The sequence below is a fragment of the Notamacropus eugenii genome, chromosome 2 (assembly GCF_028372415.1).
Source record: "Notamacropus eugenii isolate mMacEug1 chromosome 2, mMacEug1.pri_v2, whole genome shotgun sequence".
NCBI lineage: Eukaryota > Metazoa > Chordata > Mammalia > Diprotodontia > Macropodidae > Notamacropus > Notamacropus eugenii.
In genome coordinates, this window is record NC_092873.1 from 85,987,223 (window position 1) to 86,005,798 (window position 18,576).

At 39.9% G+C, this 18,576-nt stretch overlaps 1 long non-coding RNA gene across 1 annotated transcript in view; it reads left to right on the forward strand.

Annotated features, from left to right (window-relative positions):
- LOC140522327 (uncharacterized) overlaps window positions 1–18,576 on the forward strand; it is a 60,552-nt gene that overhangs the window by 41,106 nt on the left and 870 nt on the right. The window lies entirely within an intron of this gene.

The window sequence follows — 18,576 nt, forward strand, 5'->3', positions numbered from 1 at the left end:
ACTCTTAGGAAGTTTAATCAGATGTGATATGAGCAGTCATAAATGTTTTTGTGGGTGATAATATATCACTTTCAGCAAAAATAGATTAGTGTAAAATGTCTTATTAATTGTGATGCTTCATACTATCATGAGCAATATCTGAAGGCATGATATACACTTAGGGCAAGATTCATTATTAATGATCGTGTAAGCAAATTCATGTTTCAGATAACCTTGATAGTTTCAAATTTTTGTGACAGGCTTCTTGTTAGATCAGATTAGATTGCCATTTGTTTTTGACTTGTAATTTGGAAGTGAGTTGGGCACACAAAATCTGATATATTTACAATATTCTAAAAGGGGAAGAAAGGTAGGTAAGGAACAAACGCTTATTAAGCTCCTACTCTGTACAAGGCTCTGTCGTAAGTCCTTTGCAAATATTATCTCATTTTATCCTTATGATAATTCTATGAGGTAGATGCTCTTATCATGCCCGTTTTACAGATGAGGAAACTGAGACAGAAGTTAAGTGATTTGCCCTAGGTCACTTAGCTAGGAATTATCTGAGATAGGATTTGAACTCAGGTCTTCCTGACTCTAGGGCCCACTTTGCCACCTACCTGCCTCTAAAAGCAAACAAATAAGAGTGGGCTATACTTCAGGACTATTCCTTCTGCTGAGAATCTTTCCATGTTGCAAAATTCCCACTCTTCCATTAGAATGTATTGTATGATCACCTTTCATATGAACTGAATGAAGGCACCAGTGTTAGTTCATACATTAAATATCTAGTAAACTTAATTTCATTCTTTGTTTTTAGATAAAAATAAATATTAATAAAAATTCAAACATTTTCTTTCTTAATCCCACCTAGGAGACCATGTGTTTAGAACATGTGTATTACTTGTATTGTCTAATCATTTTTCAGTTGCCTCCGACTCATTGTGATCCCTTTGGGGGTTTTCTTGGCAAAGACACTGGAGTGGTTTGCCATTTCCTTCTCCATCTCATTCAGGGTGAAGTGACTTGGCTAGGATCACAGAGCTGGTAAGTGTCTGAGGTTGGATTTGAACTTAAGTCTTCCTGACTCCAGGTCCAACATTCTATCCACTGTGCCACCTAGCTGCCTAATGTGTGTAGCCAAGAAATTACTCTAGTAGGATGATGTCCTTACAATAAACTTGTGCCTCCAACTTGCATATCCAAATGATGTCATCCAGCTGGTCTAGTGATGTCATCTAGCTGTAGGTCATCCTCTCCACTGTTTGGCTACCTGCTGGTCTCCCACGGGCTGCCCCCTTCTGCCATTTTGGCATTCTACCTCTGGCACTCTTATTTGACACAATCTAGTCAATAAGCACTTCTTAAGTGCTTACTTTTCTCTGGTTTAAAGAAAGCTAGGGATGCCAGAGACGTTGAGGTGAATAAGAAAAGCATTTCAACCATGAGGGAGAGCCATTCAAAAGAGAAGGCGTTAGGAGATGATGGTCCTGTGTGAGGAGCGTCGAGGCCACTGGATTGTAGAGTTCTTGGAGGGGAAGAAAGGGTAAGAAGATTGGAAAGGTACTAAGGAATCAAGTTATAAAGGACTTTAAAGTCCAAACAGAATTTCATATTTGACCCTAGAGGTAATAGGGAGCCATTGGAGTTTATCAAATAATTGGGACGACGTAGTCAGACCTGCACTTTATTTAGGAAAATCACTTTGGTAGCTGATTGGAGGATGGATTAGAGTGGGGAGAGACTTGAAGCAGGGAGATCAACAGGCTCCAGTTAATGAGGTGATAAGGGTCCGCACCAAGGTAATGGCGCTATCAGAGGAGCAAAGGGTATGCATATGAGAGATATGAAAGCAGAAACCACAAAAGACTTGGCAACATTGGATGTGTGGGTTCTTTGTTCCTCTCTGCTGCTATCTACTGCCACCTGCTGGTCTGCTAATGATATGCCACTGCTATCTGACTTTTCCCTTTTATTTATTTCAAGGAGAAATTTTTAGCTTTACTAACAAAAATCTAGGACTATTTCTTTCTTCTGTAATTCAGACCCCAAAGACATCATCCAATATTGGTCAGCAGAAATCCTTCTGGTTATGGTTAAACTTTACTTTTCACTTCCTTTGATTTATCTAAGTTGTCATTCTGTGAGTCATGTGCCCCATTGACAATCTAGTGAAGTCTATGGACACCTTCTCAGAGTAAAGTTTTTAAATGTATACAGAAAATAAATTCTGTTGAAATGTTGTTATCAAAATATTTTTAAAAATTCATGAACCCCAAGGAAAAGAATCCTGGCTTTCCAGGGAGTTATTTCCTTTCAAATTCTTTCCATTTCCATGCTACAAATCCTAGTCCATACAGATCACCATTTCAGAGCTTTAGTTAGTTACACTGGAGGGAAGGACAGAGCTAGCAACTATGTGTCTTAAAAACAAAACAAAACAAAAACCAACTAACCAAAAAAACCACTGTCTTGCCTTCATATACATTAACTCATTTGATGGCTATGACTATACTGTGAGGTAACAAATACAGGTATTTGTAGTTCCCCTTAGAGCTATCCCCTCCTTGAAATCAAAGGTGTGTGCCTTGGGAGCAGCTACTTCTGGCTCAAGAGTACTCTGTGGGTCCACACTTTTAAAACTGTGACTCATAAGTTCCCATTAGTATACTTACTTTTACCGTAGTCAGCCAAAGAACACAATTATTTCAAAGTAAAGGCATTTGCTGAAGGACCCAAGTGCTTTGGGGCAGATGAAGTCATCTCTTTATTGGCCACCAAAGCAGGAAGAACCGATTAGTGGATCTTTGAAAGGATTGACCTGCCTTTGGTTGCTCACTTCTCTTTCTAGCTTCAGAGCTGTAGCATTTATCTGGGTCTCTACTATGAATGTTGAAAGGAAAATTCTTCATTTGAGATTTCACCCTGATTAAAGAGGCAAAACTCAGGATGAAGAGAATTAAAAGGAGTTTATTACAAGTACATCAAAGAAGCAACATTGTGACAGTGACGGGCTGATCACTGAAGATGGCTTCTAGGTGGGGTCAGCTTTTATAGGTAGCTTTTATAGGTAACTTTAAGACAATTCAAATAAGTCCACCTCAGCAGAAGAGACTGGGTCTTTGTATCTCAGTTTCTCCTCAAGGTAGTAAGAACATGACAATTTGTAGGTAGGGGTACAAAGGTCACAGGTAGGGGATGACTTGGCTATGTGACCAACATCAGGGGACTGGGTGATGCCTTCCCCCAACACTAATTGACAAGCAGGACTGGGAACAATGGGAGACTGAGTCAACAGATAACTTTGAGCTGCCTTTGAAATAGTGACTATGAGCACATGGTAGCTAAAATCTATGTCCTGCTTGCATATAGATCTAAGAGCTTTAGCTGTCTCTTTTGCTTTGTATTTCTTTGCCTGATTGTTGGTGGGGTTGTTCAGTTGTGTCCAATTCTTCGTGACCCTGTAGGCCCTATGATCCATGGAGTTTTCTTGGCAAGGTTGCTGGAGTGGCTTGCTATTTCCTTTTCCAGTGGATTAGACAAATTGAGGTTAAGTGACTTGCCCAGGTTCAGATAGCTAGTAAGTGTCTGACTCCAGGTCCAGGTCTCTAACCACTGAACCACCTAGCTGTTAAGTGACTAAGAACAAATCCTGAGATACACATTTCTCACCTTGTGAGTTTAAGTGCTCCAGAGGTCCTGGGTCCTTTGACTGGAGCTGACTGGAAGCAAGGGGAGTTTGTCTGTTATGGAAGATGTCACTGACATGAGGAGACTCTGGCTAGGCTTGCTAGAAAACATGGACTTGGAGGGAATTGTTTGGATACTGCAGAGCCAAGGTGAAATGGTGAAATGTCAGTTTTACAAACCAATAAATTGCTTTATGTTTTGATGGTTTTAAGTACGAATCTCTTGGAGAAATTTTCAGTGTATTTGTGTGTAGATAAGGTTGGGGAGGTGAACCAGGGGAATAAAGCCTGAATGTGAATAAAACTCTGCTTTATTTCCTTTTAATTTGTATTCTTTTTAATTAAAAATACCAAATAAAATTAGCATTTCCATAGACATTGTAGAATAGGAGATTGTACCTGATATAGTGAATGTTTCTTATGTAGAACTTGCTTTGATTTTTAAATATAAAATAAATTAATCATGCAACTTTCAAAGCTGTTCTGCTTTGTTACTCCTTCAGGCTTTCCTTCTGTTCTTCCCTCATATTTTTGGGAAACCTATCCTTATCTCCCCTCACTTCTACCTCTCTCCTCACTCCCCCCCTTCAGCCCCCAGAAAAGAAAAAGAAAAAGAAAAAAGAAAACTCTTATAACAAATCCACATAGTTGAGCAAAACAAATTCCCACACTGGTCATTTTAAAAAATGTATATCATTCTGCATCTTAAGATTAAACTTAAAATATGTTGGACTTCCTTCCTTCCTTCCTTCCTTCCTTCCTTCCTTCCTTCCTTCCTTCCTTCCTTCCTTCCTTCCTTCCTTCCTTCCTTCCTTCCTTCCTTCCCTTTCTCTTTCTTCCTTCCTTTCTCTCTCTCTCTTTCTTTTTCTTTCATTAAATGTTTGCTAGCACACACCCAACCAAGTCAAAATCCAGCAGTATCTCTGACAATAAGTGAAATTGTACCTAATTCTATGATCTGGTGACAGTTAAGCTTTTTTCACTTTCTTCTGAGCTTTGGGCAGCAGATTGCTTGGGACTAAAAAAGTAGAGATAAAAAAGTGAAGAGGATTTTGAAATTTTTAGTTTGAACCTGAGCCTTATGTGGTTTTGAAATCCCCTGGTAACTATTTGTTCTCTTAAATTTTCTTTCATTTAAATAAACTTGATCCAAGGAGACTTTGCCTCAGAAAATGTAAACATAACAATTTGGAAAAAGGCAAAATTTCATTTTAGGAGCTTTTGAATGATTTGATAGAATTTAATTGCCTAGGTAAAGTAGAAGTAAAGTCATCTAAAAGAATTTAGAATAAACTATACATTTTCAAGCTCTTAAGTGAGAAGCCAAGCTGGAAGTGTTTTATTTGGCAAAATGAAAAACGATCTACAAACCTGGAAGTTTTAGCTCTGGTCATCTAAAAGCAAAGTTTTGCAATGAACTTGAGATGCATAAGAGATTCAACAACAAAAAAAAGAGGAAATGATCTGAAAGCAATTTGAAACATGATTTGAAAGCAGAGAAGTATGAGGTTAAGAAACTAACACTATTAGAAAGTGAAATGCTGAATCAATATGCAAAGAAATACAGTTCTGTCATTTGCCTGGCCCAGTTTGGATTAATTATAACCAGTAAAAAAAATAGAGAATGAAAAAGGAAATAAGAAGTGGTTTACATTGATGAAGCATAGACCTGAAGTTCATTTCAAAAACAATGACAAGTGCATAAAGTTGCTCTTAAAAGTAGAAAATTCTGAAAAATACACCTCTGCATACATAGACACTAAATTCATCTAAAACCTAGGGGAGCAGTTTCAATTCCTCATTTCCCCACTGCAGAAAATAGAAGCAGTGATTTTTCACTCTAACAGGGTGACTGCAATTTGGCCAGCTATCAGATTTTACAGTAAGGGCCAACTTAAAAAAAACAGTAGAGGTGAAAAAAGCACCATGACTTTGGAAAAAAGAAATGTAAATTTAAGGAAGGTGTCATCAAGATATGATGAGAATAGCAAATGTTCTATGCCAGTAAGGCTGTGAAATGCCACTTGGAGAAATGCTTCTTTCCTCCTCAGGAAGTTGGAGTGAGTTTTTGCTGATTTTCAAGCTTAATTTCACAGATTATAGATGATGAAAAGCAGCTGGAATTAAGTAGCAATCTTTAAAGTCGAGTAGCTTAAATTTGGACCTATACTTGTTCAGATAAATTCATTGGGGAAAATTATTATTGATAGTATCGTTGATCTATGCTTTGAATAGTAACTGTGGATGTCACACTTTTGGAGCTGTGAGAGCAAATGTGATAACCACTCTATATAGTATAGATTTCTGAATTCAGTTAGCATAGAATGTCAGTGTTAGTAGATGGGTAGAATGGTTTTTCCATGTGGATGATTTGGAGATACATGCCACTGAATTAAAGTCATTGGATAAGTAATACATTTTATTTTGTCTTTAAGTCTATGAAATTGTTTTATATAAATGTTAACCTATAAGTTTCTTACATTTTGACTTAGGAATTATTGCATAGAAGTACTTTTGATTTTGGAATGATGTATAATGTGATTTATTTGTAACATTGATAAATTAGGTCCTTCAGAATGCTGAGGTTGATTTATGACCTAGGACCCATTACATAGCTAGACTTAACCTGTCAGACTAGTTCTCTTCTGGTAATGATAGTCTTAAGTATTTAAATGTGTACTCTGCATTGTCAATTTGCATTTGATAAATATCGCTAAAAACTTTAAGAAGGTAGAAGTGCTATCAAGCCTTTGAAATTGTACTGCCATAGCCTATTCATACAGCCTCTTCTTTGGGATTGCTAAATTTGGAGCTGTGGGCAATAGCTGTTATTGTAAGGAGAAGGATATGAGAGTGAGAGGCTATGTGATGCAGAGTGCTGGACCAGTCATTGACTTATCCTCTCTAAGCTTTTCATGTGTATTAAACAAAAGTGGCAGCCCCAAGGCAAGACTACTACCAGAAAACTTAATATCAACAGATTAGAATGCTTCTCCATGGGTGAACAGTTTGTTGCTAACTTGGAGGGAAATCTGAGCCAACACACAGCTTGGCAATAGTGGAGCAGAAAAGGAGGGGGAGGCTTTCAGAAATTTGATGTACAGCACTGTGTTTCCTCATCGGGCCAGAATACTCACAAATATCAGGACTGATTTGATGAAAATGTTGGGGACATTCAGAAGTTATTAAACAAAAACCAAGAACTCCATAGGGTTTACTAGCATGATAATTTGTCCATCTCTAAGAAGACAGTGTTTACTCCATCAAAAGTGTGTGTTCGTCCTTTGTTGCCAAAGAAGACCATGCCATCAGAGAAATAATGACATGACTTAAACTTGACTTTGTTTTGCGCGAGGGAGGACTGTGCAGATCACCAGCCTCACTTCTTTTCCAGAGTCATCTGAATCCACTGACCAGATATTCATCAGGATGACTGGAGATGACCCAGGATGAGGCAATTGGGGTTAAGTGACTTGCCCAAAGTCACACAGCTAGTGAGTGTCAAGTGTCTGAGGTGAGATTTGAACTCAAGTTCTCCTGACTCCTGCACTGGTGCTCTGTCTATTGCAACACCTAACTGCCCCTCCATCAAAAGTAAAGTGCAGCAAAGCTTAGAGAGAAGCAGAATTCTTGGCTCAGTAAGAAGGCAGATGAAATTCAGCTTTATGCTGATTGTAATAATCCAAAGCATTTTTATGATGCCCTGAAGGTTATTTATGGACCAAAGACCTATGGTCCTGATAGAGACAAACTGATTAGTGATAAGGACATGATCCTAGCGAGATGGGCTGAACACTTTCATGGTGTTCTCAACAGACTATCATCAGTGCTGAAGCTATTGACCATATATGTCAGGTTGAAGTCAGTCCCTCTCTAGCTGAACTTTCAACTCAAGATTTTTTGAATGCCGTTAGGCTCCTCTCCTGTGGCAAAGTATCTGGTGCTGATTCTATTCCAGCTGAGATTTACAAGGCAAACTGTCCACTGCTCATACATAAGCTGACTGGAAGCTTCTGGGTTATATGGCAAGAAGAGATTATCCCCCAGGAATTCAAGGATGGCTCCATTGTCCATCTCTATAAAAGGAAAAGGAAATAGGGTGTACTATAACAATCATGGGGTGGTGGTGGTGGGGCAGTCTCTCTCTTAGTCATTGCTGGCAAGATTCTTGCCAGAGTCCTTCTTAATAGGCTGATTCTCCACCTGGAAGATGGTTATCTTCCTGAGAGCCAGTGTGGCTTCAGAAAGGGCCAAGGAACATTTGATCTAGTATTTGCTGCCTCACAACTCCAGGAGAAATGCCAGGAGCAGAACAGAGGTCTGTACACAACATTTGTCAATCTGACCAAGGTCTTTGATACTATCAATTAGGAGGGCTTGTTCATGGCCAAATTTGGTCTCCTGGAGAAGTTTATCATTATTGTATACCAGTTCCATGATAGCATGTTTGTATGGGTTCCAGATAAAAGATGATGCTCTCACATTTTCCCAGTCATCAGTAGAGTGAAGCAGGGCTGTGTGCTTACTCCCATGCTTTTTAGCATTTTTTCAGTGATGTTGGCTGCCTTCAACAAGGATGAAAATGATATCAAGGTCAGCTACCAAATGGACAGTAAATTATTTAACTTGAATAGGCTACAAGCCAAGACTAAAGCAGAGGGAGAGTTGGTACACAACTTTTTATTTGCAAGATGATTGTGCACTCAGTGTAGACCATGAGGCTGAGAAGCAATATACTTTCCAGGGATGTACACATAGTTGATGAGGTTGATGCATTGTCAGAGCTAGCTCAGTGTTTGGGAGGCTCCGAAGGAAAGTGTAGCAGAGAAAAGGTATTAGGCTGCTTACCAAACTGAAGGTCTACAGAGCAGACCTCTTTGTTGTACGTCTGTGAAACCTGGACAGTATGTCAGCACCATGCCAAAGAAACTGAATTATTTCCATTTGAATTGTCTTAGGAAGATTCTGAAGATTACCTAACAAGACAAGCTACTAGACACTGAGGTCCTTTCTCAGCTGAACTGACAAACATTCAGACTGTACTTCAGAGAGTACAACCCTAATGGGCAGTGCACATGATTCAAATGCTAAACACCTGTTTGCCTAAAAGATTATTTTATGGAGAACTCATACAAGGCAAGCACTCATCTGGTAGTCAAAAGAAGTGATACAAGGATACTTTCAAGGTCTGTCTGAAGAACTTTGGAATTGATTGCGAGACATAGGAGATGCTTGCAAAGAACCGCCCAACCTGGTATGCCCACATCACAGAAGGTGCTATGCTTTATGAGCAAAACAGAATTTCAGTGGTTCAAAAGAAATGAGATATGCAAATTTAGAGACATCTGCACTCCACATGATCATGAGGACTATTTGTGCCTGACCTGTGGGAGAGCCTTCCAAGCTCATCTTGGTCTGATCAGCCTCAGTTGGACACACTGTATGTTGACCCTGACACAGTGATGTCACTTTGATCTTCTTTCAGCACAAAGGACAATAACCAAACAGAGAATCAGCTTAGACTAGGCCCCCTCCAAGGGATAACTCTCCTGTCCTTGCTTTCCTTCTCAAAGTTAGGGGTGGCTTGGCCTCCAAAGGGGAGGACAAACTGGGGGCAACCTGATTGAATGGTTTTTGGTTTTCTAGTCCAGATTGCTAAAGGGATTTGGATCTCATAAAACAACTAGCATTCCTCAAATGTCAGAGGTGAATAATCAACCACATCTGAAGTCCAGAAGTCTCCAACTACAGACTAATCCTATTACTTGGGATTACTTCTAAATCCCAAAGATTAAGTAAGAGGGAGGAGTTAAGGTAACTCTCAACCCACCTCATTAAAATGTCTGCCAATTGGAATTGTCTTGTCTTTGCCAGGGGAGTTCCAAATGATGTACTGTCAGGTTGTTAGAAGGAAGACACATCTAAGTTTAAAAGGCATTGTTGGCCCTCACTCTAGATGTTTGGCTATCAAATTGATCATGCTCAGGTCCTTAGCTTTTTGCTGAGGTGCCAGCATGACCTGTTTTGCTAACAGTATAATGCATCACTGTTAATAAAAATGATATCTTGCACCGGAGAAAATGGTGGTTGTTGAAATTTTACTCATCACAGTTTTGGGGGCTTATCCAGGATTTAGGGGTGAAAGCCAGGTCCCCCAGACTCTTTAGAAGACTCTCTTCCAAGAGATCATAAAAATGGGAAAGGGTCCCACATGTACAAAAATATTTATAGCAGCACTCTATGTAGTTGCCAAAAACTGGAAGTCAAGGGGATGTCCATCAATTGGGGAATGGCTGAATAAATTATGGTATATGAATGTAATGGAGTACTATTGTGCCATAAGAAATGATGAACAAGAAGACTTCAGAGAGGCCTGGAAGGACTTATATGACCTGATGCTGAGTGAAAGGAGCAGAACCAGGAGAACTTTATGCACAGCAACAACCACAGTGTGTGAGAGTTTTTTCTGGTAGACTTAGATTTTTGTAATAACACAAGAACTTCTGAAAAAAAAAAAAAATCCCAATGGTGGACCTCAAGGCAAAAAGCCTTCCACACTCAGAGAGAGAAATATGGAAGTCACTCACATAATGTAGCAGATCATGTTTGTGTATGTGTATCTGTTTGTGTATCATGTTCTGATTTGTTATACGGATTCTTTCATTTATCTTAGTCTGACTACATAGCATGACGATAGTGAAAATATACTCAATAGGAAAGTATATGTAGAATCTATACAGAATTGTATGCAGTCGTGGGGAGGGAGGGAGGTAGTGGGGGGTGGGTGGGGAGGGATAAAATCGCAATTGTATGGCAGTGATTGTTAAACATTAAAAAAAATTAAAAAATTAATAAAAAAAAAAAAAAAAAAAAAAAAAAAAAGAAGACTCTCTTCCTTCTTTGGGTCCTGTTGGAGATTTTCCATCTGAAGGGAGGGTTTTTCTTTTAGGGAATTTATGCTGTGATCTGACTCTCCACTGAAAGGCAAGGAAGACAAGTACTCCATTGGGGATATTTTTTATATTAAAAATTGCAATGTTGTCTATGCATTTGGAAATAATTGGCAATAAAACCTTGGTATGTTCCCTGGACTGCCTTTGAAGGGAGTTGTTTCCTTCAAATAAAGTCTCTTCAAATAGGATTGGGAGATAATTAGGGGATCAACTTGAATGTGCACCAAGTCTTTGATGTTTTCCGAATTGGAGAAACTGAGGGAGTCCTACTTCCCTACCAGGAAAACAAACACTAATTTGTTTCCATTGGCTCCCCAATATTTTTGAGGAGTTGAGAATAATATTTCTAACTGGAATGATTGCTACTGGTGTTTCCTTTGTTTGGTAAATTGAGGAACCTCCTGAGATATTATAGTCTCCTGGTTGAGGCCCTTGGGGCATACAGAGCAAATTGATTTATATCCCACTATTCGTGTAAAGGGGATTTGTGTGAGTGAGTGTATGTATATGAATATAAAGCAAGCTGCTTTTTTCCTTCTTGGTCTGATCAGCCTGGTGCGTGTGTGTGTATGTGTGTGTGTGTGGTAATAGCAGCATGCTTGTTTTTGTTCTAATCAGTGGCATTGAGTGGCAACACCCCTCTGATTTGTTTAGGGAGAGAGAACTGGTCTCTACGTTTAGCTCTTAATCTTGCCTTCCATTAGTTTATAAACTAGGTCCCTTGGCAAAGGACTGAATTCATTGGCAGCGACTCCTAAGCTGGGTGAGTTTGGCATTATGAATTTAGTTTTAGAAAACAAAGGTCATTGGGGGACTCCTATCTCCCCAGGAGGTTCCTTTTATACCAAAAGCATAGGCATAATAATCCATGGGTTTTTTCCTTAGCCATTAATTGACCACCAGTTCTGGTGCTAAAAACCTGGCATCCAGTTTTTTGACAATTTGAACAATCAGGAAGGGATTCCTGAACCATGGTTAGATTAATAATCTGAGCACAAGGTCTGTGGCAAGACTGTTCAACTAAGCTGTGTGGTCTTTCAGGAGGGTTTCCTGAACTGATTAAAACCTCAGCCAGGGCATTCCTGGAGACTCCACGAATATTCCTTCTAGACTGGAAATTGGGCCAGTAAAAATATTTTTAACTTCTCCAAGCAGAGGAGGTCCTTTACTTAACGAAGACTTTCCACTAATGCCTCAAACTACCTCATGTTTGTTTGTCTTGGCATCTGGTCTGTGGTTTTCTGCTAGTATGTGGCAATAATTCGTAATTGGTTTAGAATACCTGGGAACGCCTCAACAAGCCCTTTGGAGAAACTGGAAAATTCTATGAACAGTATTGGCAGGCTATGGCCTACAGGGACACAAAGAGTGGGACAAGATTGAATAAGCTAAGCTTCTTTGTCTCTGAATGTAATTCAGCTGGCCTGTAATAAGTTAAGCTTAGAAATTCAATTCTTCTGCTAATCACTGTACTATTCTTACCTCAAGGAAATCTGTTACCCTTGAAGGAGACAGGTAGACACCAGGGAGGCTGGTCTAGTATCTTTGCACCACTGAGCCATCCTTCAAAGGTGTGTGGTTTGTTATCCAAAGAAGTCTCGTCCATTATTTCTAATCTTGTAGATGGACTCAAACAGTGAACATTTCTTAGTCACAGAACGGAAGGAAGAGGTTGTGGCTAGATCCTCATTCCCAATTTCTAGCCAATCTGGTTGTGTCCCCCCCACCATGATTTCTACTCTGTAACCAATTGCATTGTCTTTCCCACCTACCCAACTCTGTTCTTATTCTCTTGTACTTGCCCCCAAAATTTCCAAAACTACGTTTCAAAGGAAACATAGGATGCATAAATTTGGAGTATTCACCCCAAATGTTCACGTGGGTAATCTGTGCCCAGTCTGTGGTAGAGCATTACAAGCTCGAATTGTTCCGATCAGCCACAGTCAGACACATTGAAACTTAACATTATCATGGTGATGTCATTTGGGTCCCCTTGGAGAATGGACAACAACCAAAGGCTAATAAGCCCTACCTCAGGTTCTTTGGTCATCGAGAGAGGTCACTGACCCACTTATTGATTACTACTAGCCTAATTAATAAACTTAATAAACTTAATAAAAGATCATGCTCCTTAATTTTCTAATGTAACACTACAGTGCTTGGCACATAGTACACATTTAATGACTATTTATTGACAGACCAACCAAATTTTTGGGGTTTCTTTTGGGTAATTTAAAAAATTCATTTTAAACTTAAATACAAAACAAGAAAAGAAAAAGAACATTGCCATGTACACAGTAGAACGCAAGAGAGAATTCAATTATAAAACAATAAATTTCCAAGTCAAGGAAACCTAGGTAATAAATACTACTCATTGTTTTTAAAGCTTCCCAGCTTTTCTTTGCTTCCTTGTAGGTTTTCTTTTGTTCTCTGTCATGCACTTTTCACTTTTTTCTCCGCTCCCTCCCTCTCTACTTTAAAGAAAGCTACAGTTAAATGTGGAAATACACATACACATATACACACATATACATAGATAACTGTAAACACACACATATATGTAAGACTGTACTATGCACATTTCCACTTGTCATCTCTTTCTCTGAAGGTGGATCGTATCTTCCTTCACAAATTCAAGTCTTTCCATGTTTTTTTTAAATCAGCCAGCTCATTATTTTCTATACCACAGCAATATTTCAGCATAATCACATCCTGAGAGGTTGTTTATGAAAGTTCTCCCCTTCCCCCCAATTTTCTGCATTCCCTCTATTCCTGGCTACATTGGTTTTATTTATATAAGCAAATTACCGTTAACCGCTTGTTAAAAGTCAGTTGTTCGATTGTTTTTTCAGTTGTATTTTATCCTCCATGACCCCATTTGGGGTTTTCTTGGCAAAGATACTGGAGTGGTTTGTGCCATTTCCTTCTCCAGCTTATTTTATGGATGAGGAAGTGAGGCAAATAGGGTTAAGTGATTTGGCCAGGGTCAGATAGCTGGTAAGTGTCTGAGACCAGATCTGAAGTCAGGAAATCTTCCTGACACCAGGCCCAGTGCTTTATCCACTACGCCACCTCGCTGAATGTCAGTACTGAAAGTCAATACTGAATTCATGTTACAACAGTTATTCACTCTTCTGTTTCTATGGAGTTTGAGGCAAAAGGACAGAGGTGACCATGCTAGTCACTTTTCCCCTGTTCAGAGAAGAGGATGTATCACTCCAGAACAAGAGACTATCTTGTGGTAGATAATCTACTATTTCCAGGACAAAACCTGCTTCAATCAAATAACTTAGTCCAGGTGACTACATAGGATAGTTACCTCTCTGCATTGTTAGAGGGAATTTCCTCACAGGAGTTCACTATGCCAATGAATTTACAGGTTCATACTTAAAAAAATAAACAAATTCCAAACTTACTTAAAATTAGTAAGGAGCTAAATGTTCTATAGCATATATAGTTTCTAATGAATGGATAATCAAGGAATATGGACAGATATTGCATGGTCAAGGAAACACAAACTATAAATAATCTCTCAAAAAAGTATAACCTCATTAATCAAAGAGATGAAAATTAAAACAAATTTGAGGTGCTACCACACATCCATCAGAAATAATTAAAAAATCCCAGTGCTTGTTGAGTTATGGAGTGACATTTGCATGAATACACTGCTGGTGGAAAATGTGTGGAGTCTTTATGGAGAAACAACTGGTAACATAATGTAGGAGTTAAAAAAGTAATCATACTCTTTGACCCACACATCCCATTTTTGATAATATCCTGAGAGTTATGAAAATAACAAAGAGAGCTCTCTGCTCAAAGATGGTTACAACAGCATTATTTGTAACTGCAAAAACAATGGAAATTGTTCGGCCTAGGGGCCGATGAGCTACCCGAGTCTTCTTACCTTTCACAGGTCTTCAGTGGCCAACTGGATAAACGTATTGAGAGAAAAGACTTTCCAGAGTCAAACAAGGGTTAGGCTTTATTCAGGGTCTTAGTTACGTATCCATATGCAGGGCAAATTCTTCCTCAGGAGAGAGGAATCCTCCTCCTCCCAAGGGGCAAGGATCATACAGCAAGAGGATAGGAGTGGAAGAGGGGAGAGACCCTCTTCCCTCTAAGGGCCCCGCAGCAAGAAGAGCCCCCGGAGGGGACCCTGCATCCAGAAGAGAACCTTCAGGCTTTCCTGTCCCTATTTAAGCTCTCCCAGCCGCATAGTTTGCACGTGAATACCGTGCGTGCTCTCAGCCCCTAGCTAATTAACAACAGGTGTGCTCAGACCACGGCCCAATCTCAAGGGTGGGATGCTCTCCCCAGCAAGTTTCCCACTGAGAAGAGGTGGAAATGCACAAGACAGCCTGTGTTTCACGCCTCAATCCCCAGCTGTTCCCTGGGGGGCCTCGTGAGAACTCTGAGGTTTAGAGGTCCTCACTTTTACCTGCCTGAGACTGTCCACGTGAAAACTGAGCTTACACCCCCAACAGGAAATAATCTTTAATGCCTAACATTTGGGGGAATGAGTCGATAAATTTGTTCCGTCGATGCTGTAGAGTACTATAACACATTTAAGAGTGATAGATATAAAGAATATAAAAACACATAGAAAGACACTTATGAGGTGATGCAAAGCGAAGGAAGTAGAACCACAAGAATATATTCTATGACTATATGAAGGGGGAAAATGGACATAAGAATATATATGCAAGATTAGTGAATGAAAGCTGAGGAGGAGACAGAAGGAACAACTGATAAATTGCTATAGATATTTTACATGTTGACATATATTTTTTCCAAATGTAAATGTTTGTATGGCATATTGATTATTGATTTTGCCAAAGCTTTATGGATGTTTAAAATGAAGTTCACAATAAATTATTAAATATTTGAAGAAATAAAGGTCATCTGTCATATCTCAGTATAAAGGAGTATATCAAGCTTCTTCCCACCATCTTCTCTGGGGAGCAAACTCAGCATATCTACTTGTGACAAGAAGAAGTCCTTTGTTTGGGAAGGGGATTTAGGGTATTGAAGGGGACATTCCTTACTTCACAACCTTTCTAGTGACTCCAACAAGGAATGTGACCCACCCTAATGAAATGACTACTTGGAGGTGCCAGATCTGAGACTCCAGTGGCTTGGTTCAGAGATGAGGAAGAAGATATTCAGAATGCTGAATATGACATGACCAGCAGGAGATAGAGGCTTCCAGAATCGGGTGTCTGTAAATGTTTTCTAGGGAGAGGAGTAGAGGTACTCCTTTTCTGTGCATCACCGGGAGCTGAATGAATCCCTCAGCCTGAAATGGGGTAAGATAGTAGGTGGAAGGGAAGAGGGAGACAGGGGATCCAGAGGACCAGAACCATTCCTAGGAGTACAAAGCAGGACAACAAAATATTCTGTCACATCAACATTTGTATCCAGGCAAAATGTGGTAAAAATGGACTTTGAGGACAGCTTTGAAAGAAAAGAGAAGTTACAAAAGAAATGTGTGGGCAGGAGCAATTGTAATGAGTTTAACCATCATGTAAATTTTGTGTTGGGTGTTCAGTTTAAGTTTAGAGATTGCTATGTTGTGGCAATGTAATATGGTGCCTTTGCCAGAAGTCTCCTCTACCTTGGCCATTCTGTTTTCCTTAGAGGTGCTGCTGAGCCAGAATTATATCTGTTCCCTTAAGTAGTTAATCTAAGGGAAGCAATCTTTCTGGTTTAAGCTAAGTTTCTGATTGCTATTTCTTAACAGGCAAGGAGATCCCCAAGTTTCATATTCAAGGTTTGACCTCCCCATCAGATGCTAGTTCCACAGTAAACACACAAAGCAAATAAATCCACTTATCTAAATCAATAACAAAACAGAAATCAGAGAAAGTACACATAAGGAGAATATATACCACAGAGCTCAGAGTAAATGAGCTCTCTCTTTGGGAGAAAGATAACTTAGTGCAACCAAGAGAGTAAATCCCAGATCTCACTCAAGAGGAAATTTTGTGAAGTCTCCAGTGTAACAAGCTGTGGAGTAGGGGTATGATAGAGACTGCCAGCTCCTTTCACATTGACTTCTCAGTTTCTTTCAGCAACCTGAAGAGAAGTTGAAATCCTGCATTTTCTCTCTCAAAGCTGGAAACCAAAGAGTCAGGATATCTGTTCTCTCCCTGTCTCACCAACCTCTTTCCTCACTTAGACATTGAGAAACTAGTCTCAACCAATGAGGAGAGTCACATTCAATTGTCTCTTTAAGAGTTACACAATTTTAACTAATTATTGTTGCTAAGTAGGTACTACAGTCTTTTATAAACAAGGCTGCTGGAGGCCTGCAAATAAATTCCACGCCTTGGTGTATATTCTCCCTACATTTGGCTCCGGCAAATTAATACGTAATTGAGGACTTGAGCAGTGCCAGGAAAACCAGCAGGATTAAATCTTTGGAGGGATTTTTGAACTAAAATGGAATTGATTTTATGGGTGAAGGAGCTTTGGGTGATTTGCTGTATCCCTGGAAGAGATGCCCTGAGGCAGGGCTTGTGAACTTCTATACTGTAGCAAGGGGATGAGGACAGGGGGCTAAGTCCTGGAAGCAGAGTTAAGACTGCTCACTTCACCTCATCTCTTTCCAGCTTCTTGCCTCCCAGAGCTGCTGCCATCTCCTCACCTGTAGCTTCAGAGGATCCCCTTCCCATTTGTGGGACTCATCATTGGCCTAGTAGTTGATGTCTTGTTCATGGTGGTTATCAGAATGGTAAAGATGGGAGGGAGAGAGGCTAAAGTCGGGTTGCTTACAACATATCTTCCTCACTCTTTCATTCCTCCCCTTTCCTTCCTGGGGAGTTGGGGGGTTTGGAGTGAGCATAAGGTCTCAACAGGGAGCTCTTAAAATGGCTTGTCATATATTTTTTCTCAACAGGAACTAATGGGACCTCCAAATAGTCACAGTGTCTAGGACCCCTGACCATGTCCTCTTCCTGCACTTCTACAATGACTGTTCTTCTTTGGACTTCACCTCCTCCCCTAGTGAATGCATTTTTCCATTTCCTGGTGACAGATTTCTTATCCCCTTCTTGAGGCGTAAAGGAGCTACTCATCTGTCTCCTTGCACTTCCCCCATATCATTTCCCTGATCAGATTTCATTTCCCCACACTGTGACCTTATTCTTAGCTCCTATTCTCTATCACTGAAGTGACCCTATATCCTTCTGTGTTATTTTCTCTTCTCCCTCTATTTCCTCCCCGCTCCCCCCAACTTTTGGCATGCAGTATCAGTCATTCATCAAGTAGTGTAATTGTCCACATCTTCTGGGGCTGAGGCAAGGCATTAGCTCTGAGTTTTTAGTCTCTTTGAACTTATCACTCAAAGCTGTGGATTAATCAACAAGCGATTTTTGTGGTTCACAGGTTTTAGATTCTCCAGATTATAGTTACAGCAGAGCACTCAAGATTGTTTTTCTCACTTCTTATGTCTACAGCTGTAGGAATGGAGGCTGAGAAACTGAGTGGGTAGGTAGAGGGGATTGCATGGAGAATGTTTCAGCTGTGTCTGGAGCTCAGATCTTTTCTCCCTCACCACTAGCAGGGGCATCCTGTTGTTTCCTCTTTCTGAACAAGGCATGGAAATTTTTTTTTTAAACTATATAAATGGTTGAGTTTTTCATGTATTTCCTGTCTTCCCTACCAGATAATTTCTTTTGTGTCTCCCCCTCTGTGCTGAGCACAGATGCTTAATAACTGCTTCCTGTCCTAACACATGAATATTTAAGCCCTGTTTTTCTAACCTGATCACTTCATCAAACTGACAGAGGGAATATAGTGTGATGAATAAAGAGCTGAACTTCAAATCAAGATGTCTTGGTTCAAATCCTGCCTCTGATGCTTCTTAGCTATGTGACCATGAGCCCCTAACCTTGCTTCCCAAAGCAGCAGAGATGGGCAGTTGGGGAAGTGGAGGCTGAGGAGTAGGAACAGGG